The sequence below is a fragment of the Callospermophilus lateralis genome, unplaced genomic scaffold (genome assembly GCF_048772815.1).
Source record: "Callospermophilus lateralis isolate mCalLat2 unplaced genomic scaffold, mCalLat2.hap1 Scaffold_314, whole genome shotgun sequence".
Taxonomy (NCBI): domain Eukaryota; kingdom Metazoa; phylum Chordata; class Mammalia; order Rodentia; family Sciuridae; genus Callospermophilus; species Callospermophilus lateralis.
The window spans coordinates 1,253,109-1,277,867 of NW_027513751.1; the positions used below are offsets into that span (position 1 = coordinate 1,253,109).

Consider the following 24,759-nt stretch of genomic DNA (forward strand, 5'->3'; position numbering starts at 1 on the left):
TCACTCCAAATAATTATTTCATTGTGTTTGGAATATCAAAATCCTCTCTACTTACTATCTTGAAATATACAATTAATTGTTATAGACCATACTTCTCTTCCTGTGCTGTATAGGATGTTAGAAGCTAGTCCAATTAGTCCCCTAAGTCCCTGGGAATTTTCTAGTTCAAATACTAGAGAGCAGGACTCTGATTGATCCAGTAACCTCTGTGCTCCAGGCCACATCCCAGAGCACTATTCAGCTTGTGAATGGGTTCTTCTTGGATCGGGTGTCATCCTGGTCCAATCAGCTGTGGACAGTGAGAAGGCTAGGCATCATGTGCTCCACCTCCGCCTGCTGCTCAGGCAGAAACTGTAGACAGATCATTCTCCTGTGATGCAACTGTGGTGAAGGATCAAGGGAAAGAACTTCTGCTCCAAACCCTGAGCACTCACCACTCCTTTGAAGGCCCCTTGCTCTTGGCCAGCATGCCAGTTGTCAGTCTTGTCACTACTTGGTGTGTGTCTCTGTGGCCTCTCCAGCATACGCTCGAGAGGCAAGGCAGGAAACTGCACGCGCAGTGCTCTCTGACAAAGGCAGCAGAAACGAGCCAACAGCCCTACTGTGACACTTGAGAAAGTTCTTGCCAACAGCCCCGGGAAAAGGCTGGGCCCTTAGCCAGAGGCAGACAGTGAGCAAAGACTCTCTAGCCTCATCCCTGTGCTTTCGGCCATGGCCACTCACTTGAGGCCCTTTGTACAGAGCAGATGACAGACTCAGCCCCAACATGAGCAGACTTCTCTCCCCCACGTCTGCCTTGAGCCATTTACATGATGATTATTTTCTCAGCTTTTTCGTCTATTTATATAGTTTGAAAGTATAACTAATTTGGTTTGATTCCGTAGATCACAGATGTTAGACTTCATAGATGAGTTTAGCCATCCACTCAACTAAAATGCTTCCTGAGCCAGAGTAGATGCTGAGTAAATATTTGATGAATAAATTTAACAAATTTTGTAGGCAAAAAGAAAAGTCAGTAACAGGAAAGGACTTGGCCAGGATCACCTAACAAGTTGGTGGCAGGAATAGGACGAAAGCCTAAATTTCCAGGCACAGTCCAAGTATGTTCCTTTACACCATGATTCGGGGACTGTTTTAGTCAACTGTACTCCACTGTGATAAAAATACTCAAGAAAGAATGACTTAGAAGAGGAAAAGTTTATTTAGGGCTCATGGTTTCAGAAGTCTCAGTCCATAGATGAATAACTTCATTAATCTAGGCCCAAGGTAAGGCAGAATCATGGGTGAAAGTCATGGAGAGGAAAGCAACTCACCTTATGGCAGGGTCTAAAAGCAGAGGGAGGGAGGGAGAAAAAGGGGTGGAGGGGTCACAGGGAAGATGTATCTTGGCACACTTTTAGGGACCCACCTCCTCTAGCTATGTCTCACCTGCCTGCAGTTATCACTTAGTCAATCCACTCAAGCTAGGAGGGACCAATCAAGATACAACTCTCATAATCTAATCATTTACCTCTGAATACTCCTGTGTTAATACAGCAGTTTTTGGGGGGATACCTTATATCCAAACCATAACGTGGACTCATAAGGGTTCAGGCTTGTAAGTGCCAGGCAGTTTATTTTTAATCCCCACTAAGATATTGTCACCAGTCACTAGTGTCCTCTCCTTGAATGTATCCAGTGACTTGTAATGCATGACCTTGTAGATCACCCGTTCCATTCATTTAGTCCTTCAACTAACAAACATTTAGTTTCCTAGATGCTTTGCTCAAGGAAAATACCCTTAGCACTAGATTCAAAGATGGATTGAACATTTCCTGCCCTCAAGCATTTTACAATATTTAGACAGATGTATACACACAAGTAGAATGCAGCCCCACGTAGGAAGTGGCTTTCTGCTCTGAATATGATGAAGTTATTTTTTATTTCAACCCAAGTCTATTTCCCAAGGACTGTAGTACTTATTCATTGAACCTAGGTCAAACTATTAGGGTCATAGAACAAAGTCTGATTCTCATTTCATGTAATAGTCTTTCTTATATTTTAAGACAGAGGTCATACTCCCTTGGTAATAAGCAAAATTCCCAATTCCTTCAGGAATTCATTATTTGAAATGTGGCTTCAAGTTCACTTATCTTTCTGGTTGTCCTTCAATGAACCTGCTCTAGTTTATCTTATCAGTCTCTTAAATGTGGCTCCCAGATGTGAACTTCGAACTCCTAAATATGATCTAAAAGTTCAATGCAAAGTTGAACTTCCTATCATTGTCTTCATTTTTAGCATTGAACATTTAAAAATACAGGAAAGGGAAATAAGAGTTTAGTTACCAATACAATAAGTACCACTGAGTACTTGGCTGTGTTTTTCCCTCACCAGACTCTCCAGATAGGATGCCTGTCTTCAGGGAGCTCTCAGTCTTACTGGTGGAATTCCGTTTTCCCACAGAGAAATCATTAACAAAGAACCAAGACCAAATGCAGTCAAGGAAACAGTCTTTTTCCTAGACCCCTCCTGAGAGCTGCTCTTAGTAGAGGTTGGTAGACTTCTGGGTATGATTGAAAACAGATCTCCCAGTTCAAATGCCAGTGCAGAACTGGCTTCAAGCCCACACAGTCAGGGGCTTTGTCAACTTTTTGTCATTGTATTGACCTCGTGGTTTCAGACTAAAGGCCTTTCATCTGCAGAGAAAGCTGGGGCACCTACAGGGATTGACACCTCACAGGCCATGGAACAGCTTTCCAGCACCTGGCATCTGCCCAGTGCCAATCTAGAGGACGGAGGGAAGAGAGTTCTTTTAGACGTTGGCATGAGTCTGCTTGGGATGGGGCTTCAGGAAGAAAACAGCTTTAATTTGCTTTGACAGTGCTTTCCCCAGGAGAAAATTTGTCTAAACACCCTGCTCCTTTCACATTAGGAACATTGTGTGTTTGCTTTCCTGTTTTTACCATGGGGAGTTTCTATGTGTTTTGTGTGTATATGTGTGTTTACCCCCAGTAACCCACATTTCCTTGTTTGAATTCATTAGGCCAAATTAGTGTGTTATTTTAGTTTACAAATAGAAGGCATGTGTGACCCTTACTTTAAACCAAAAGAATAATTGCCAGGTCCTGGGCCAACTTCTTTACATGCACAGCATTACCCTGTTTTCTCTTTATAACAGCTCTCTGAGGTGGGTGCTGTGATTTCACAGATGAGGAGAGTGACGTGTATAGACACTTTGTCCAAAGATGCATAGCCAATAAAAGACCACCTAGCTCCAGAGCTCAAACTTAGGTCCAGGCCATATAGCACACACCTGGCTGCAGGTAGGATGTAGTTCACTTACCAGATCCACCCTTATCAACTATGTGACCTCGAGAAAGTGACTTCAGCTCTCAGTCTCCTTCTGAGACTAAAATGGTGACCAAGATACCTAGTTTTTTCAATTATTATAAGGGTTAAATTAGAATACATGATTATATCCTCATAGTTCCATTTGAGGGAATGTGAGGGTTTCTGTTGTGCTCTTCTCTCAACCTCAAGTTGTAGAAATAAATCCTAGCTCTGATACCTAGTTTGTGTCCATCTTTCCTTTTGGTTGCTAATAATAAACCAAGTCCTTGTATATTAGGAACAGAGGGGGTGTAATAGATGTAACCTAAAGTTTAAGGTTCACTAGCTGAAGTCAAGGTGGGAATATTCAGGCACCCAGTTGGCTGTCGGGGAGTTCAAGTTCCATCTCATTTGTAGCATTAACCTCCATCCCCCTGCAGAGCAGCCAGAAGGAGGCTTTAGTAAGTGGACGACTGTTGGGCAATAGGTGGGCCTTGGTTCTTCAACCAAAGGCTCCCAAAGAGTTTCTAACATCCATTCTCACCATTGAAAGAAAGACAACAGAAACAGAGGAAGGAATTGTAGGTAGTAAACACAGGCTTCCATTAGCTTGAACACATCACGAGGGAATAAGACATACAGGAGGTGTCGAGAAGTCAGGAAGGAAGGCCTGAGGCTGGTGAGGGGAACTTGCCCTCACTCACGCAGCTGATTGCCGCTGGCTCTGGTGCTGAGGTCCAACACCAAGCTCCCATGACCATAGTTTTTTGCTGCTCAAACCAGACAAGAGGCAGGTGGAGGTGTGTCCATGGTATGCAAGCTGATTGAGAAGAAGGCCACCTCTCCTCACCCAATATTACTACCTCTGTGCAGTACCACAAGGCAGTTTTCCTCCTCCAGGGGGTTTACCTATGTTGCATTTCAGAAGAGAAAAGCCAAAGACAACAAATGCAGCCTGATTTCGCAGGCATTGATCCTAGATTCCAGAGGACATGAGTATCGGCTCTGATCACCTTTCACCCTCTCAGAGCCAAGCTAATGATTCATTTCTGATCAAGTGTGGTGAACAGACAAAATGGGCACTCTAGTGGTTCCCCAAGGCCTGTGTGGTTTCCTGACTCCGTTTCTCCTCCGTGAAGGAGCGTCATTGTCCTTCTTCCTTCTGAACATGCCCTTTGTATTTCCAGCAACACTGGGTTCCACCTCCATAGAACTCACCAGCTCAACACGTGTCCAGAGAGTACACTAAGGATACATTAAACTCTGCATCCCAAAACTGATGGAAGGAAAAACACATTTTTCAAAATGAAATTTCCTACACAGGCCCACTGCTATGATAGAAAAACAAAAGCTGGAAAAGAAAATGGTCCCCATTTTCCAACATAGCGCACACCCAACTATGAAAATCAGTTACTCGTAGGCAACTGAATTTTTAATCAGAGCCAAGCATATCTAAAGGTACACCTTCCACTAATTGAAAGCATCTGCTGTGTGAGTGTGAGCACAGGGGGTAGAAACTCCCACACACTAATTGGGAACATGCAACGTATTTATCTAGTAAAATTCACACTTTTCCCAAGCCACTTGGAGTGTCACTTCTGCCTTAGAGTTTAGCATAGAGATATCGGGTCAGTGGAGACTCATTATGTGTGGGATCCCAATGGATCTCAAGTTGCTGAAATCCCTCCAAACAGAAGAAAAACTATATACATAAACATGTCATTAAAAGAAAATATTCCCCAAATTCTCTCCCTTCCATTTCTTTTTGCCATCTGAAAATTATTTCACACCTTTTATGTCTTAAACTTCTGCTTTTTCTGATACCAACAGCTCAGGGGGAGTTTGGTAGCATGCAGGTATCCATTCTGTCACATGCAGCAGCCAGCACTATGCTTAGTCTCAGAAAATGTATTTCCTCACTTTTTCACTCTGAGGCTTTGATCTGCAGTTGATCATGTTAAAAATGTAACTGGTAACTAAAGTGATCTTATTAAGAGACATATTTTATAACTTTGGGTGTGAGAAGGACCTAACCATACAATTTTGGATCTGGGAGGGATCTGGAAGAGCATCTAGTTGAATTCTTTCAGCGATAGCAATAAACATTTACTCAGAACCTTTTGTATACCAGGGTAAACACATAAATGAATAAGCCCTGTTTCTATCCTCAAGCAGTTCAGCCAACAAGTCAACTATATGGTACTTAATAGGGGTGAGAAAAAGAGTTCTGTGTATAGCTCAGCTTGTTTAAGCTGCCAGGAAGACCTTTCAAAGGAGATGGCATTTGAATTGGATTTGACAAAAGGAATAGAGGTTGCCAATCAGAGATGTGTGGGAGGAGCAAGTGAAATGAAAGATCAAGAAAGATCTTGGTCAAGAAAGATCCAGTGATGTAGCCCCAGACTCAACTTTGGTTTTTTTTTTTTTTTTTTTTTTTTTTTTTTTTTTTTTTGTACCTACTATTGAATCCAGGAGTGCTTAACCACACTGAGTAACATTTCATCATCATTTTTTTTTTTTGAGACAAGGTCTCACTAAGTTGCTTAGGTTCTTGCTAACCTGCTGAGGCTGGCCTTGAACTTGCAATTCTCTTGCCTCAGCCTCCTGAGTCACTGGGATCATAGACATGTACCACTGCGCCCAGCTAACATTCTTATTTTCAAAAAGGACATTCAAGCAGGCCAGTCTCAGCAACTTAGCAAGGATCTAAGCAACTTAATGAGACCCTGCCTCAAAATTAAAACTAAAAAGGGCTGGAGATGTAGCTCAATGGGAAAGTCTCCCTGCGTTCAATCCCAGTACTATGGGAAAAAATGAAAACAAAACACACTATTCAAAATGAAACTTCTGAATGGTTTTGTAAAAACAAGAAGCCACTACCAATTTAAACATCCAGGGACATGGACTCTTCCAGGCAAAACTGGTGGAGAGCAGATAGGCACAGGGCCCTACCTGTAAGCCTCACACTGGCAGAACCCAGACCACTTGCCCTGAAATTAGGCCACAATTGGGTTTGATCTCATGTTCTTGTTCACTCCATTGAATGAAATTTCCCACTCACAAAAGGAACCACACATTTGGACTATTTTTCTGAACTTTTGAAATCTTTTCCAAATTGCTCCTGGAAGATCTTGGGGAAAGGCCTTTCTTAAAAGTGCGACAGTGCTGTAAATGCCCCCTCTGCCACCTATCCATCACCATGCCATCCTTCAAGCCCATCCTTCTAGCTGATTTGGAGGCTGAATGCGGCTGATTTTGCCCCCGTTCCAGCTGCCACTGTCCTGCCCTTAATGCGCTGCCCCATTTAAAATCTTGATGCCCCTTCTCCACAGTCATCTCTTAATTAATGATGGACTCTTGGAATTTTAGAACAGAAATGATCTCTGCCATCACCTTCATCTTACAGATGAGAAAGCTGAGGCCCAGAGAGTGGAAGGAAGCCGATTTAGGTCACAGAGCATGGCCCTAGAAGTACGGACCCTATAGGAGGTTTCCTTACCTCTGGGTGGAGCTTTTCCTCGCCCCATGCCACTACCCAGGCTGTTTAGTTAGGCTGCACATTTCTTACAGGCAAGACTTGTGTCAGATGCACCAACATCTCCTTGAACAAAGGCCTCAGTCTTGGCATCGTGGCTGATCATTGTGACCAGAGACAGCAGTTTGAATCCTTAGCTCCATCTGCCTGACCAACCTTTTCCTCTGCTTTCAAATTCCACTCTCCTGAATCACTCAGTGACCTCGGGGAAGTCACTGTCCTTCCACCAGGTCTCAGTTTCTTTCTCTGTTAAATAAAAGCACTGGAGTGGATAGTCTCTTGGAATCTTTCCAGCTCTGATAGTCCTAGAATCCTCTACACTTCTAGAGGTTCCCTCGCTGCCTTCAGGACCAGCTTCATTGTCCCACGTGCCTGCTCTGTACATACCCCTGGTGTCTGATGTGCAATAAGTTCCCACATGGCCCAGATGGCCTTGTATCAGGGAAGGAGACCAGGCTTGGAGTCCAGGAGCCTGATTTCAAATCCTGCCTCCGTGACAGCATCTATGGCTGTCAGCAGGTCACTTCATCTCTCTCAGCTGCCTTTTTTTTTAAATTTTTCAAGTAGGATATGAATAACAATACATAGGGACTTGTCAGGCTTGGTGCAATGAGACAGATTTGTATAAATATGTGGCACAAAGAAGGCGTTCTGTAGACAGTTGCTTCTTTGCTTTGTTCTGCATCCAGCTCATTGAGAAATGAGCTGTTACAAATAAGCAGATTCTCAATAATAGGTTTACTAACTAGAGCTACAGAACATTGCCTAATTTTTGATTAAAATCTTTCTGTGATTAATTCTGTGTTTCCTTCACATATCACATAGAGGTACATGCCAAAGATATTAGGAAGAGTTAGGGAAAGTAACATTCCTGCAAAAGGTAGGCATGATAGGTTCTGGGGACACAAAAGAGAATAGGGGGGGAAATGTATGTGCCTTTTGAAAAAGCTCAAATTTTTTCATCTGGCCCAGTGGGGGGCCTTTGAAGGGTTTTAAGCAGGAGAGTAGCAGGATTAGGTTTATCTCAGGGAGATCCCTCAGGTTGCCAGGGGAATAAAGCAGGGTAAGGAGCAAGAGGAGAGCTGAAAGGCCACAGTGATGGGTGGTGGGGATCTGGGTGGATAGATGGAAAATCACAGGAAGAAAAAGAGATTTGCAAATTCCCAGCAGCTTTATGGAAAAAAAAAAACGAGTGGAATATCAGCCTACCATGGGAATAATGTAAAACACTGAAAAGTATACTCACCCAGGAACCCCACTCCAAAACTGACCGCCGCTCACAGGCTAAACTGTTTTCTAACAATGGCTTTTAAAGACCTTCTAATGCATTTGTTGAGTCAAAGTTGATTCATAAAAACTTGGTTCGGGAAGACATTTTTCAGAACACAATGTGAATTGAGGTGTACCTCAATAAGTGTAAAAAGAGCATAATTTTAACTCCACTGGTTCCTTCCCGTGACTGGACACAAATTGCTCAAGTACACGGGTCTTGGGTGACCTGAGGCATGCTTCTGGGCTCTTATCTGTTTTCAACTTACCTCCTCTTTTCTCCCTCCAGAATCAGTGGACAACTGCCCCAGCAACTGCTATGGCAATGGTGACTGCATCTCGGGGACCTGCCACTGCTTCCTGGGGTTTCTAGGCCCCGACTGTGGCAGAGGTGAGCACTGTGGTGGGGCTCTTGGTTTCTGCTCCCAAGACCCTTTGGGAAGCTCAGGTTCCACTTCTCAGACAAACTGCAGAACTCCAGGACACCCCACGGTGTGCCCAAGAAGGCTCCTAGGGTCATTCTTCAGAAGCCCTTCAATGGAATCCTGTCCACCATTGTTATCCACTGTGGGCTACGAGAGTGGTCAGGAAGGGAGGGGCAGCCACAGTGAATTTAGTGTCCCTTATTGGAGCAGGCAGAGTAGCAGTGGGGGTTCTTTTACATAGCTCATTTCCCCTTTAGAGGAGTGATCAGCTCTTCCCAAGCATCTTTGAAGTTTCTCTTCACACGAGTGTGATTTCTCTCAGGCCTGTGGATGGGGAGCCTGGGAAGCGGCTCCATTCAGACCTTCTGACAGTGCAGGGAGAATCTTAGTTGAGACCACCAGGGAAGGACCTGGGAGGCCAAGCTTCTCCTCTCCACACGGCCCTGCTGTTGCCTGATATTTAAGCACATGTGGTGCTGACGAACACCACTACTGAGAGAGTTTTAAAAGCTTGTGCTTTTGGTCTTCATTTCTGTCCTGGAAGAATGAACAGGGAAAATGCCAAAGGAGGCCTGTAGTCCTGAGGATTTGGTTCTCCCCTTGGGAAGCTGAAACGGCCTCCTCTGCTGTTTTTCCACCACTTCACTCATACAGCAGCCATTGGCTTCACACCCATTTGGGATTTGGTCCTTTGCTGATCACTGTGTTTACAACATGAAACAAGGCCCAGCCCTGGGAGCTCCCAGTCTGTCCTGGGAGTTAGACAAGCAAATGGACAACGGCAAAGCAGCACCATAATAAGTAAAACATGACAGCAAGGTTAAAGCGCACTGTCTCTGCTTAGAAGGGAGAAGGATCAGCTCAGGAGGGGTTTCCAGACAAGGCAGCATTGGACCCAAGTTCTGAGGCTGATTGGAGTTGTTTATGAGTGGAAAGCAGAGATGGTTTCCCAGGCTCAGGGAACATGGCTTGGCAAATACTATGCCACGATGTCACTTTGAGGGTTCTGCTTATTTTAGCTTATGTGAAATAGACTCCATTTGAGGCGGCAGAGCTGGCAGCCCCAGGAAGCACAGTCATTACCTGCTGAGTGCTTTAAAAGGGAAAGGAGTCAGGTGGGGCCAGGGGAAGGTAATACAGAGAGAGATGAGTCATTCCTCCTAACAAGAATTACTGTCTCATCCCATATGCACTTAAAGTTAAGAGTCATGTATAAAACAGCCTTACTGTATCTTGGTAAGACTGGCAAGTACTTATAGCACAATGCAATATAATTTATTTTTATATAGTGTCCTTTGTAGAGATGATCACAAAACCCTTTACGTTAAGAGGCAGAATGGAAAGATAATACTTTAAAGAGCCAAGTTGGGCCCAGCTCTTCTCTCAAGGGGGCAGTGGTGTATGGGACTGGAGTGGAGGCCTAAAAGACAAGGGAAGCAGGGGTTTGCTGGGTTAAAGACAGCAGTAAGTGGTGCTGCAGATGAGGTGTGGGGAAGGGAAAATGAAGTGCTATTGGAAGGAGAGCATCGGAGGAGAGATTCAGGCTAGCAAGGGGCCCAGCCACTGCCTTTTCCAGGGAGAACAAGAAGCAGACTGCAGCTTACTGTCTGAGCTTCCCAGCAGCCCCCCGACCATACCAGCTATAGGAAAGGGGTGGAGAAAGCCTCATTCAGTGGGCAGCAGCACTGGGGGCCCTGCAACTCTTGCTTTCACCTATAATTCCAGATGTGTTTAACCTGGAGAAAAATAGAGCAAAAGAAATGTGACGGGCACATGTCTGCCTATCAGATGTGTGGCAAAGTTGGGAATGTTGAAAGATGACTCATGCCAGCTTCTGGCACTGTCTCCCCAGCCTCCTGCCCCGTGCTCTGTAGTGGAAATGGCCAGTACATGAAGGGCAGGTGCCTGTGCCATAGCGGCTGGAAGGGTGCTGAGTGCGATGTGCCCACCAACCAGTGTATCGACGTGGCCTGCAGCAACCACGGCACCTGCATCATGGGTACCTGCTTCTGCAACCCTGGTTACAAGGGCGAGAGCTGCGAGGAAGGTAGGACATACCAGTGGCAGCTGTAGGTCTGTCCTCTGAAATAGAGGAAGCCTCCCAACCTCCCTGTGACCTCTGCCCTTGATGCTAGAAGTCCACCAGCATCCATAATGGTCCACAAAGGGGAGGAGGGCTGTCACTTACTGCCCATTTATCATATCAAGGATCTGTGCTAGAAACCTCCTAATAATACCTAATGTCAAACCCAGTTAGGAGTTTGCTCGACTGTTCAGTGGCAGAACTGGGTTTGGCCCAGTCATTCTGGCTCCACAGCCCAAGTTCTTTCCACTCCCCTCTAAGCTCATCTGCTCTTTCCTGTCTCCATTTCTCAAGTCAATTTCTACCACAGACTTCAAACTCTGTCTGCCTTTATCATACTCCTGTATGTGTGTGTTACTATGTGCACGCATGTGTTCACATATGACTCGTTGGTGCTCATGAGCATGCCTTTCTCCTTCATAAAGCAATTGTGTGGCTAAGTAAATCAAAGATGGATTTAACAATGACATTTAGATTTTTTCTGGAAAAAGCTAACTGAGTGAGCCAGATGAATATTTTTGTTTTATAAATGAAGAAACTGAGACCTGGGAAGGGGCAGTGACCTTCCCATGATCAAAATCTGACCAATGGATTCAGCCCAGGTCTTCTCCTTTGGATTTCCAGACAATAGGAGGACTCTCACTTACAAGCAACATGGAGGAGCTTTTATGACTGCATATTCTGAAATCACATATATGTTTGAGTCTGGTTCTGTACTCGCTTGCCTCTGTTTCTTCATCTACAAAATGGGAATGCCTTCCTCAGAGGGCCATTGTGAAGATCGAATTAAATGACCCATAAAAACCACTTAGCTCACATAGTAAATGCTCCATAAATGTGGCTTTTTATTGTTAGGATTATTCTGGGGACAAATGAAGCGCAGTTCCTGTTTTACCCATTCATTTCACCCAAAGTCTTTTGAGATAGAGGGACATTGCCATTTGCAGTTAATGAATGATGCTGTGCACTGTGGTTATCACCTGTTCACCACCATGTAGCACCCTGGCCCCTTCCACTGCCCATGCCAGAGACTCCAAGGAGAGCTGGCCTTCTAAACCCATTTGGTATTTGACAGAGAAGCTCCTCATAGGGCATTATTTTCTCTTAAAAGAAAGAGAGTACTAACAGGCCATTTTCCAAAGATAGGGTACAGGAAGGGATTGAGACAGGCTTCACGCACCCCCACTTCCCCAAGAAGGGCTGGGCATCCATCAGTGGGGGTGACTGGAGCTGTTTGGGAGGAGGCACCAGCCCCTAGAACAAAGGAAGCTGGCTTTCTTAGCCCGAGAATTAGGGACCTTCCTCTGCTCTCCCTTTCCTTTTGGACAGTTGAGGTGGACACCCTGAGAAGGAACAGGAAATGGTGGGTTGTCCCACCCCTATCCCCATCTGCATAATGTGAGCTCAGGAGGGGAATGTGCCTATCCCCAGAAAAGCTGAACTAGATGGTGCCTCAGAGCCGCAGGGTTATTTACAATGAGAAAAATGTTGTTCAGAACTTTGATTTACGTTATCTATTTGAAAAGAAATGCTTTTACTCCTGCTTTCTCTTCTGAAGAGGCCCATCTGGGACTGATTCCCTTTATTATTTCTTTCTCTGGCTAGGCGTCATTACATAGTCCTGTGTTTATAATAGGGTTTTCTTGGGCCTTCCTCCTCCTCCTCCCCCCTCCCCCAGCTCTGTGCTAACTGTGTTTATAAAACATCAGTTAACAAGCTTACTTTTTTTCCTCTCTCTTCCTTCTTCTGAAGTTTATTGCCCCGTATTTTTTAAAGCTTGAACTGAGCCAGCAGGACGCTTGGAAGGGGTGGGGGAGGGGCAGAAGAGAACAAACTTAGATCTTTTGCAGTGAAAAGTGAGACTGCTGAGTTCTTGGTCCTGAAGGTGTCTAATTGCTTGTGTGGTCACTGGAGCGTGGAACATTTCTGGGAATGGGTTGTGTCTGCAGCCTAGTCATGCAGGCCTCATCATTTCATTAATGGGCTAAGCTTCTGCTAGGAATCCTGGCTCAAATGGCAAGCTCTGCAGTGGGAAGGGGAAAAAATGTAACTGTGAATATGCCTTCTAAGAAGAAACTAAGTCAGACCCTCTTCTAAACCAAGTCAGCCCACCTCCCTATGAGTGTTACCCTCTCCTCCATCCTGTGCTCCCACCCCTGGTCTGCTGGTTCTTCCCAGGTCATGCACAGCTCCCTGTGAAGTAACTAATGCTCAGATGTTGTCCTAGCACGATGGGAGGAAGGCAGCTTTGGCTCCATCCTGGGGTTGCTACCACCCCAAAGGCCCAGAAAGGGGCAGATCTAGTCTTCCCATGACCTCTGTGGCAGAGCATCATTGTGGCATAGATAATGGCCCTCAGTTTAGGATCAACAGAGCACAGGGACAGCATCCATCCTGCTGGACCACTGCCAGTCCATCAAGGATCCCTGGAGCTGCTCCCTTCCGGCCTTGCAAGCCTCTTTCTAACCCCCCTCTTGCCCTATACTCGCTTTACCCAGTTGACCTGCAGAGATGAAGGCCTCTCCTCAGTTCCTCCTGGTCTTTGTTCTCTGCTGGGAGCGTGGGATTCACTTTGCTGGTTCCTGGGTCCCTTCAGACTCATTGCAACAGGGCAAGAACAGGACTGTGATGCCAAGAGCCTCCTGCTACACTGGACACCCTCTTGGCCTGCTTTCTAACAGTGTAGATTTACAGGTTCCACCTGGAGGGTGCCCTGGGATTCTCAGAGGCCACATGAACCTGAAGCTGAGGTCCAGCCCTCACAGAATGGGAAATACCTGTATAGGCCTCAGGGTAGGAATTGCTGAGTAGTTTCCTGTCAAATTGGAAAACTCTCTGGATCTAGGGAATTATCAGAGTAACCTAATGGGCCAGAATAATCCTTCTGAGGTTCTGAGATCTGAGGCAGGTCATGAGAATTTATCACTGTCATTATTTCATTATTTGTAATTACTAGGAACTCCAACAGGTCATGTTTTAGCCATTACTAAGTGGTGTCCAGAGACTGCAAGGGAAGAGGGTCTTTGCCTTCATTTAGCTTTATTAATTCTCCACATTGCCTATTTCTTTTGAGTTTTGTTTTGAATTCTATTTTTAAACCACTTCCTGCATTTATGTAAGTATATATGCAGTATGCAGTTTTGAAATGAGTAAGATTGTAACAGAAAATAGCAAGAGGCCTAGACCTTGAAAGAATGATTCCAGTGGAACTTCCTGTGTACTACAGTGTGATCTTGGGCAAGCTATTTAGCTTCTCTATGCTTCAGTAGTTTAAAGCTACTTAGTTTATACAAGTTCTTTCAAGTCCTCAGTGTCATTTGGACCTTACAGCAACCTGAGAGGTGTGTATTTTTACCATGCCTGCTTTTAGTTGGGAAGATCAGAGCAGGTATGTCCCTTGATGATGGACATAGAACCAGTTCATTTTTCCCCTAATCCTTGACTCTTAGTCCTCAGAGGCCAGATGCTAGATTCTTTCCGTTGCAGTGTAGGACTTCCTCAGGAGCTCCTGGAAGGAGGAAGTGAGTACTGGAAACCCTCTAATCCCCAGCAGCTCTGTGTTGGGTCCCTACCAGGACACATGTCCTCTCTGTCACAAAATGAATAGAATCCCCTTCCTCCCTAGAGCAAAAGGCAGACCTAACAACTTTTTATGGGCCAACGTCCTTTATCAATTCTGTCTTCACTCTGCTACCTTTTGTACTCTCCTCCTGAACTGGAACCACAGAGGTCGATTCTCTAACCCTTCTGCTTTCCCTATGCAGTGATTTGTGGAAGATCAAGGTCTCTTTTGATTTTGGTAGAGCCCTTAATAGACATATCATTGGTTTCAGAAACAGAAAGACATACCTTCAAATTCTTTTCTGAATGTGGAGAAATTGGAATCCTTGAACATTATTGGGAGAAATCTAAAATATTAGAATTACTGTAGAAAACAGTGTGTTGGTTCCTCAAAAAATTAAAAATCTAACTACCATATCATCCAGAAATTTCTCTTCTGGGGATATGCTCAAACAAAATGAAAGCAGGAACTCAAAGAGATAGTGTTCATAGCCTATTATTCACAGTGGCTAAAAGGTGGAAGCAACCCACATGGATGAATTGATAAACCAAATGTAGCACATATAGGGCGATGGAATATTATTAAGCCTTAAAAAGCAAAGAAATTCAGACACACACCGCAACAGTGGTGAACCTCAACAACATATCAAGTGAAATAAATCAATAAACGATAAATACCATATGATATCACTTGCGTGAGATACCTGGCGTAGCCAAATTCAGAGACAGAAAGTAGCATGGTGGTTGCCAGGGGCTGAGGGAAAAGAGAAATATGGATTTGTTTAATGAGTACAGAGCTTCTTTTTTATGAGATAAAAAATGTTCTGGAGATGGCTGGTGGTTAGTAGTTGCAGAACAACGTGAATGTCCTTAATTCCACTGAACTGCACGTTTAACAATGATTAAAGTGGTAAGTCTAGTCTTATATTTTGCCACAATTTTAAAAAATGGGGAAAAAATTTATCTTTGGCAGGATTTAGCTATGTGACCTAACATAAATTAGTTACCCCTCCAAGCCTGTTTTCCTCATGTGTTCCTTATTGGGTTATTGAGAGAACTGAATCTGATAGTGTAGATAAAGTACTTAATATAGTGCAGACACAAAGCAGGTGACCCACAATACTAGTCTTCCTTCCCTTTCCCCTTTCCCCTTTTCTGCATCTGCCTCTTGAAACCCCTTGCCTTGGGGCCCCTGCCTTGTAGGGGCTGCTGGCTGGGAGCTGTAGCTTTCTAGCTCACCCACCACAGAGGAGAAGCTGCGCAAAGTCAGCATTTGTAATCTTAAAAACTCGATCAAATGTCACCTTCAGGCAAGCCCCAAGAATTTGGGGGAGATTATGAAATCAAATAGGATTTGGTTGCAAAAATAATTCTTGTTTAAATTAAGGAATTTATTTTAATTTCATGCTCACATAAATAAAATTGCATTATAAAGTAGTAAATAGCAAAAGTTTGTTGTATAGAGTTGTTGAGAACCTCATAGGTGCTGAGCACTATTCTAGGAGGTGAGAATCAGAAATGAACAAAGCAAAATCTTGTCCTCTATCCTTGCGATTATTATGGACAATGTGGGGGAGGGGGTGTCACTGGGTGCTATATTGATGCTTGATATGAGGTTATACTTGGTCCATCTCCTAAACCAAAAAGTAGAATTTGTGTCCAAACTTCACAGTTGAGGAAACAGCCTCGAAGAGGTAAATGGTCCGTCACTGAGAGTTGGAGACTCAGCTTTGCTAAAGTACTGCTCTTTACCACAAGAGGCATCTCCATGGGACATGGTGTCCTTCTAGCTGCACATTTGCTGACAGAACCCTCAACCTTGCTGCAAGATGCTTATTTGTGTCCCCTCTCCTCCTCATCACAGTGGACTGCATGGACCCCACGTGTTCAGGCCGCGGTGTCTGCGTGAGAGGCGAGTGCCACTGCTCTGTGGGATGGGGAGGCACCAACTGCGAGACACCCAGGGCCACCTGCTTGGACCAGTGCTCAGGCCATGGGACCTTCCTCCCAGACACCGGGCTTTGCAGTTGTGACCCAAGCTGGACTGGACATGACTGTTCTATTGGTAAATGTGGGAAGAAGGGGCACAGGGTGTGGGTGGAGGGAGGGGCTTCCCACTATGTTATGTTACCCATTCAGTTCTGATCAGTGGTTAACCTCTTCTCTTAGATGGGCAGAAGTTTCAAAAATCACAATTGTTTCTTCCACAGAGGTGAATTTGAGATTCAAAACAGTATTCTTTATCAATATTAGCAATAGTACCTGTAATTCTAGATATGTTTCTTAGAGATCCTTCTCTCACATAGGACTATTTTCCTTGGGCAAGGCTGTAGGAAAGTTCCTAGACAAGAGCCATGGGGAAAGGGGTAAGAGTGGCCCCTGCCCCAGCTGCACACACTTTGGTTTCACCCATTTCCCAGAGTAAAGTCTAAGCTCATGGTGGGTTTTAGGGTTCTCTGTGATCTGGCCCCCACCTGCCTTTGGTCAGATGCTCAACTAGATGGTAAGTTCCATGCGTGCAGCATGAACATACCTGTTCATGACTAAGCCCTGGGACTCAGCACGGGCCTGACCCATTCATCAGAAATACTGATGAATGAATGAATGATTTAAGCCAGGATTAAATGTACTCTTGATTGCAGTTTCTGGCTCCCCACAGAATTTATACATGTCAAGTTCAAAGGGTAATGTTGTTGGCATCCTTCTGTTATAAGTGCTGTGATTTATAGACTCTTCCAAAGAGGATTAAGTAAGAACATACATGATTCACTTACCATAGTATTGGTACATAATAAGTTGAGTCCACATCCAATATCACACTTAACCCACATAAAATCCCTGTGAGAAAGGAATCCTCATCCCTATTTAACCAATTTACAAGACACTTTAACCAGTGAATACTTATTGAGCACCTATTTGTGCCCCAGGTACTTTTCTAATCAGAGAGGATAAAGATCCTAGGACATCCCTACCTTCTCAGAGCTTGTATTCTGGGAAGAGTAGAGGGGAGACCACAAACAAACAAAGAAAGAAAAATAAAGTGATAAAGAAGCTCAGGCTCAGAGAATTTTTAAGTAATCCTGCCCCAGGACACTCAGCTAGAGAGTGATAGCATCTCCAACTAGGCTCTTCGCTCTAAATCACCTTCCTCACCACTCCACACTGTTAAAACAATGTGAGGCTTAAATTAGCTCATTATGTTGTGATTAACAGTTCTGGTTGTTATCAGGAAAGATGGCTGAGACCTTTGGCGTTCACACCTTTGGAATACTTTGAATCGCCTTTCCCTATTGAATGGAGAACTGACATTCAGTAACAGTCTAAATTGGACTTTTATCCTTGTTTGCAAAGCTCACATAAAGACATGATTGTGAGCACAGATGTGCAGAGTCTCAGAAATAATTCTTTTTATATAGCTCTGTTTATGGCAATATAATAAATGATCCTCTTAAAACTACGCTGGCTTGTATAGTTCATTATATGGCCACAAAGCTAATTTATGATAGGTCTATAACTGTGACTTGCACCGTTAATCCCTAATGAAATTCCACAGTTTTGGAGGAGGCAGGTATAACTTTGGGTGATATTTTGAAGTATTCTTTAGTTTTGTCCTGTGAAAGGAGATGGCAGAACCATTGGAGGGACTCTGAGTAGAACTGTTGAATTATTTGAATTGAATTGTTTCTCAATCCTGAGTACTGCCTTCCCCATAGCTGTAGCTCACGTGAAGGCAGAGAACTCTGTGGGGAGAAGAGGCCCTGAGTCAGACAGACCCAGGTTCAAATCCCAGCCCTACCACTTCATAGTTGTAACTTTGGGCAAGTCACTTTACCCCTCAAAGCTAAAAAATGGAGATAACTATAGTATCTACCTTCCAGGGTCACTGTGACAATTATTCAAGACCATGCAAAGGAGAGTTGAGCATGCTACTCAGCCCATGATGTGGGCTCCATAAATGTTATCTATTTTTATGATCTTGATTAACACAGCCATCAGTGGAAGCACTGGATATTAACAGAAACATTTGATAATATGAAACAAGATAAGACATGCCTTTCAGAAATGCAAATTATAATTTTTCAGTCTCCAATCTTTAACTGACTAAATGGTGTCATGATTGTTGCAAGGCCAGGAATTTAAAGGACAGCTTCAAGTTATTGACCCCCTTCACAGTAGTAGTAAAATTTGGGGTTTTGTTGAGTGACTGATAGCATACACCAAACTACGACACACAGAATCCACTCCACAACCACACCACCATGGCCATGTGAGGAAGGATGGCAAGCGTGGTATCATCCATGCTGGGAAGCTCCATGACTTACCAAAGGCATGCAGGTGAGTGAGGAAGGGGAGTCCGACCCAGTCCAGGGCTCTAAGTCAAGCCTGCTTCCTGTCACCCAGTTGGAAGGATAATGAGAGCATTTCAAGTGTTCTCCTCTTATCTCAACCACCTAGGCATCACCTACTTTTGGGTCCAACCCTAGTTCTGCCTCTGTGTGGCATTGGCAGGCTTAACTTCTCTTGACTTTAGTTTCCGTATCTGAAAAATGGAGGTAATAGCACCCATTTCAGCAATTATGTGATTGTTAAATTACATCATTTTTGTACACACATAGAACAGTGTCTGCCATGTAATATGCACTTTTATATCTCTTTCTACCTCCAATCCAAGAACACTTTCACCAAGTGGAAGGTATTTTAAAACTAGTGAGTCTTTGCAATGAAGCCAAGCAAGAGCTGCCTTACTGTCTGGATGCAAGGGCAGCCAAGAGACCATCTTTATGTTCAAAGAGGTACTAATGGAGCAGGCTCAGGTCTCATTTCAGAAGACTTGCTCCCCACTCCTTGAGCATCTTCAGTAGGTATCTTACCCTCTCTAACCCTCAGTTTCTTCCCACTTACCTTATAAAACTGTTGTGGGGATTGGGAGAGAAAATACAGGTGAAATGGCTACCCCAGTACCTCACACAGCTCAGACACTGGACAAGCAGAAACTCTATTCATGTTATTTATTCTGTGTGCTGTCTGGCATGCCCAGAACTTTCATCAGTCACTGCACACCAGCAGACATGTACTAAGTCGTCCTCCCAACATCAGGGTCCACTGTGGGTTGGCAAAGCTAGACTCCTGCTGGCCACCACCCACTAGGAAGGAGGACTGTCTCTTTCCTGAGATGAGTGTCTTGCTGCTGTTCAGCACCAGGAACAGGATTTAATGAAGGCAGCTTAAATCAACATGCCCTGTGTTCCACAGCCAGCCTGTAATGAAATGTGAGCTGACAAGTTCCTCAGCACTTTGGTGAGGTTTGTGGAAACAGTGAAGGCAGATTTTATACAGTGTTTACTTGGGTCCCTGGTTCCTGGCAGCCTGGTTTCCAGTCTCATCTCAGAAACTGTTCCTTAAATCCAGCCTGTTAATATGGTCCTCCACCCTGACAGGCAGCATGAGATAATTGTGAACAGATTCCTGTGACACAGAAGATGCTGTATCCCACCCATCAGCCCCAGGGCACCTCTGTCCTTAACTTTGGGCCCTAAGGGAATCTGCTTCCCAAATCGTTTGGGATGATGAGGACAGCAGGGAAGGTGACCCTGCTGTCATGTAGATAGGAAAGGTTGGAGAGGGGAAATGACTTGCCCAAAATGATTGGCTTACAGCTGCAGAGTTGAATCCAGGGCAGACCTTTGTCTCAATCCTCAGCTCTTACCTCAAACCCTTTCCATCCAAGGAGGCTTCCTTGTCAGTAATCATCTCTTCTTCCTGATAAGCCACAGGATGGAGTGCTAATTAAAGAGCCACCTATTTCTTTGTGCTCACCACATACCAGCCCTGAACTATGTGTTTTACAATCATTATCCTGGTTAAGGTTTCTAAGAGCCCTGTGAAGGTAATGTCACTAGCATTCTCATTTTCTAGATGAAGAAACTTGAAGCTCAAAAGTGGTGTTACTTTCCAGCACCTACCCCACCTTGTTAGTAAGTGGCAGAGTCCAGATTCAAACCAGATGTGGCTCCAAGGTCTTTCCTAAGTGTGTTAATCAGCTTTCTGTCACTGTGACAAAATACCTGAGATAATCAAAAAGAGGAAAGATTTGTTTGGTCTCATAGTTTTATTGATTCCAGTCCATGGTCAGTTAGTCCCATCACATTGGGCCTTGTAGCATGGCAATATGTCATGGTGGGAGCACATGGTAGAGAAAACTGCTCACCTTATGGTGGCCATGAAATGAAAGAGAAAAAAAGAGGAATGGCTGGGGTCCCAATACAATTTCAAGGGCATGCATCCAATGACCTAACTGTCTTCCACTAGGCCCCACCTCCTACAGGGTCAGATGTTCCCAGTAATGCCAAGGGCTGGGGATCCAACCTTCAACACATGGCCTTTGGGAGACATTCAAGACCCAGACTGCAGTGCTGACACCACGGTGATCTGAGCAGTCGGGTCCCTCTAGAACTGAGCTGTGAGCTCCATAAGGTCAGAGTCTGTCCACATCCTGAGCACAGGGCCAAACATGCATTAGATTCTCAGTGACTATTGCATGAATGACCCAAGACCTAACCAGTGAACGGGCAAAAAGAGGAAAGAGAGCCCACTGGGAACACAGAAAAGGGAGGTGTTGCAATTGAAACTCTGCCTGGGAAGATTCAGCACACCACTAGACAGACAGCCGTCCTCTCTCAGGACCTCCTCCCCCACACAGAGAACCCTTCCTTGCCACCCCACACAATCTTCAGGAAAACCAATCCTCTGGCTCCTTCTCTGCCACTTTCCAAACCTCACTTCTATTAGTCTCAATCGCAGTGCCAGCCAGCCAGAGCTCCTCCTGAACTAGCACCACACCACTGCCCCTCCTTCACCCCAGGGAGCAGCCTGCTGGGCTGGATGCATCATCAGCCTGTGCTTCAAGGCACAGCTCAGCAGCTTTTGGCTCCACCTACCCCAAGGGCTATGGTTGGCCATTCTTCCCCTTGGCACAGAGCTGCCTTAGAAAGGGAGGAAATTTAACCTCTTTGAGATGGTCCTTAGAATTGGAAAAGCCTACCTGTCCTTCAGAACCTAATGGCTTCATAAGAAGGTTGCAGGCTCTGTGACATTCTCCAGGGTACCATTTGAAAGGCCAGTCCTTAAACTTATCATTTGCTCCTCCATAGGATAATTTTTTGGGGGGTCTTTATTCCCACCCTCTCCATTGCCTCTGTTCTCAGCTTCATAAATTCATTCCTAATTTCCACTGCTCTGAGTCTTGTCTCCCATAAATGGCTTTTATTTGAAAGGAGCCTCTCACTACATTTTATTCCTTTGGGTTGCTGGCGCACAGAAGCAGCGCATGGCAGAGAGCCTGCCTGTAAAATGCTCTTGCTGGTGGTTTATGATTCTTATCATTTCATTGCACTTGAGCTTCATGGAATAACAGGTGGAGATGTTTTAGAGATACAGTGGCATTGGTTTGGAGGTAGCATGTGCCCTCAGTAAGAATCGCATGAGATTTGGAGTAGGACCAGGCTAGATTGTCAAGACTCGGCTGATCCGTGGAGTATAGCTAATGATACCTGCCTTGCAGGGCTGTTTTCCAAATTAGCTTTAATATGTATGCATAAAATGCTTAGCATGGTGGCTGGCATTCAGTAAGCACTTACTAAATGAAGTATGAGTGTATATATTTTTCAGAATGCATGATTAGGTCTAAATTAGCCAAACAGTGTGAGATTCTAACAAATTTGAGTTTGAGGGCAGTTTACAGTGTGAAAGTTCAGAGCCAGAGGCCTGGATCTGAGTCAATGTTAAAACAATTTGTTTTCTCTTTCAGAGGCTCAGTGTCCTTGTTGCTTCTGAGTCTTTCTACCATCCCCTTCCCCCAGCCCCCAACACTGGTCCTTGACTCTAGACCAAGAGTCATTAATATGCTGACACATTTACCCCAAACAACTAGGTCAGTGGCCCACAGCACAAGGGCCACACTGTATTAGCAGCAGCCTTCTCTCAGGACAGTGAGTTTCCTGAGCTCAGTGCCAGCAGAGTTCAGCCCCCTCAGAGAGAGACCTGGAGTAGTTCCAGACCTGCACATACCCCCACAGCTACGCACATTTGTTTCACACAATCACTGAGCCTTTCTGGCCTCCTCTAGGTGCTGAGCACTGTTCAAGGCACCAAGGATCAGAGAACCCCACAGTCTGTTCACGAAGTGGAATGCCCAAGCTCGAAGCCTGGTGTGCATACAGTAGTGATTAGGAGCCTAGGAGAGGAGTCTGGGGAGGTCCTCACTAAGGAGACATGGGAGCCACACTGTGAAAGGGAACTGAAGGGATGCTTGTTGGTGGCAAGGAGGGCAAGGCATTGCAGGCTGAGGGGTAGCATGTGCAGAAGCAAGAGAGCCCTGTGAGCATGCCATCTGTTGATAAAGACATATCTTATCTGACTAGAAAGTAGGAGCCCTGAGTCAGTAGTAGAAAATCAGGTCAGAATATATGCAATGCAAATCACGGAGCCCACCCAAATGCCTTAATAAATAAAACTCTTAAATTCACAGCTTTTTCAGTGAACATTGACTATTTCCCTCCCAGATTCTACATCAGGACTCTCTCTTTGGCTCTTTCAGCTCAACCTCTGGTGTAGGCTCTACCTTAACTTAGGGAGACATTCCAGAATTCAAACTCATATCCTCTGAGTTTTCAGTTCCATCTCTATTATTCTCTTTCTCTACCAAAAAGAAAAGTGAAACCTCAAAGCATAAATGATAACAATAATGATTAGATGGATGGGGATCTGAACAGCTGTGTTATTAAATTAATTCACAATTGACAGCAAAATGAACCAAATGCTTAAAAAATAAATAAATAAACTGAAAGTATCAGCAGGGTTAAAAAAAATTAAAGCTCTAAACATAGCCGTTGAATTAATGCTAACTTTTGAGAATGGTAATTCAATTTTATTTACAAGGCAAAATATAATTACATTTAAATTTGAGGGAACAGAATTTAATTCTTATTAATGACAGAAAGACTGAGTGAGATGCTTTAATGCCAGAGAAATTGTCTTATGTTCATGGATGGGAGAGAAAATTAGATTCAGCGTTGAGCATTCTCCCCTGTTACAAGTCTCATTTGTGTAGCCGGAATTGTTCCATCTCTGAGAAGCACCACGTTCTCAGCCCAGAAAGCACAGCACCGACATCCAATTAAACATCAAAAGGAAACGATCAGGCTGGGCTATTTCTGTGTAGGTATGGTACAGGACAGGAATCTCAAGGTTAGAATTTCACCCGAGAAATAATATCCAGTGAGACTTGACATTTCCTGTGCCCCTTCCCAGCAGCAAGTGACAGCCTAAAAACCAAAGTTCAGAATAATAAATATCTGAGACATTAACGCTGCCACAGTGAGGGAAGGGGAGTGCTGGAGGGAAGCAGGAAGAGCTCTCCAGTTTTCTGGAAAGAAGCGTAGACGTTTAGACACAACGAGATGGTCAGTTCCTAGCATTTAATCAAACACTGGAAAATTTGGCCCAGACAGGCATACTGCTAAGTACTGCCAGAGTTAAAGGTTGATAAACCAGGAGTTGGCAGCTTTTTAATTTAGTGGAATTTCCCCCGACAGCCCTGGAACATTTTCTATCAGAATTGGAGCTCTTCAGTATGTAAATATAAGTCCTCCTGAAATTGGGCTTCAGAATCAGGTCTCTGTTTGGATGTCCAAGCTGATACTTATATTCTCTTTCTCTCTACTTGTCTTCTGAATCAAACTACTGTTATGATAACTTGTAATTTTAAAAAATAACTGTTCCTTGAAAGGAAATTTTACATTGTACAGAACTCCTTCATATATATGCATCAGAATTTATTCAGACAACAAATACATAAGCCTCTGACATGGCAGGGAGTGTTGTTCCCAAGAAATCAGGATCTAGAGAATTTGGGTGACTTTCCCAAAAACACTTTGGGGAATCAAAAGTTCAAATCCAGGCTTCTCTGGGTTCATAGTATATTCCCTGCACAACTCTGTCACTGGCTGCTACCAAGGTTCACACTGAACCTGGCAGTGAATTAGGTATCAGGTGTACCGGGTACCACTTCATATAGTAACACTGCCAGGAATCATGCAAATGGAATCATGACCCTGTGCTTCATAGTACTCCCAGAGTTCAGGAAACAGACTAGTTACTTTTAATTGGGGTGATCCAGGTGGCTTCTTGGAGGACATGGGACTTCAGATGGGTGTTGGAGGTTGGCTATGAGTAGGCACAGATAGAGGGAGGAAGCAAGCACTTTGCAGCAAAGACTTGCAACATGTACAGAGCTGAGACAGATCAAGGGCATCTCCTGTGAATTTTTAGTAGTGCAATGTGGCTTATCTTAGCATATCTATGGCAGTAGTGAGGGGGGAAGAGGTAAAGAAGGCTAACAAGTATCAGAACCTGAATGATATAAAAGAGTTTAGGTTTATCTGTCATTGTAAACCTCCAAGAAGTTTTAAGTGGAGGTCCAACTTGGCAATTTGGTCTTAGAAAGTTTACTCTAATATCAGCATGCAGTTCAGATGCCTGGAGACATCCTGGTGCAAGTGTCCAGGAAAGAGTTAGAT

The 24,759-nt window shown here is 44.3% G+C and overlaps 1 pseudogene; it reads left to right on the forward strand.

Annotated features, from left to right (window-relative positions):
- Window positions 1-24,759, forward strand: part of LOC143387807 (teneurin-4-like) — a 333,926-nt pseudogene that overhangs the window by 191,283 nt on the left and 117,884 nt on the right.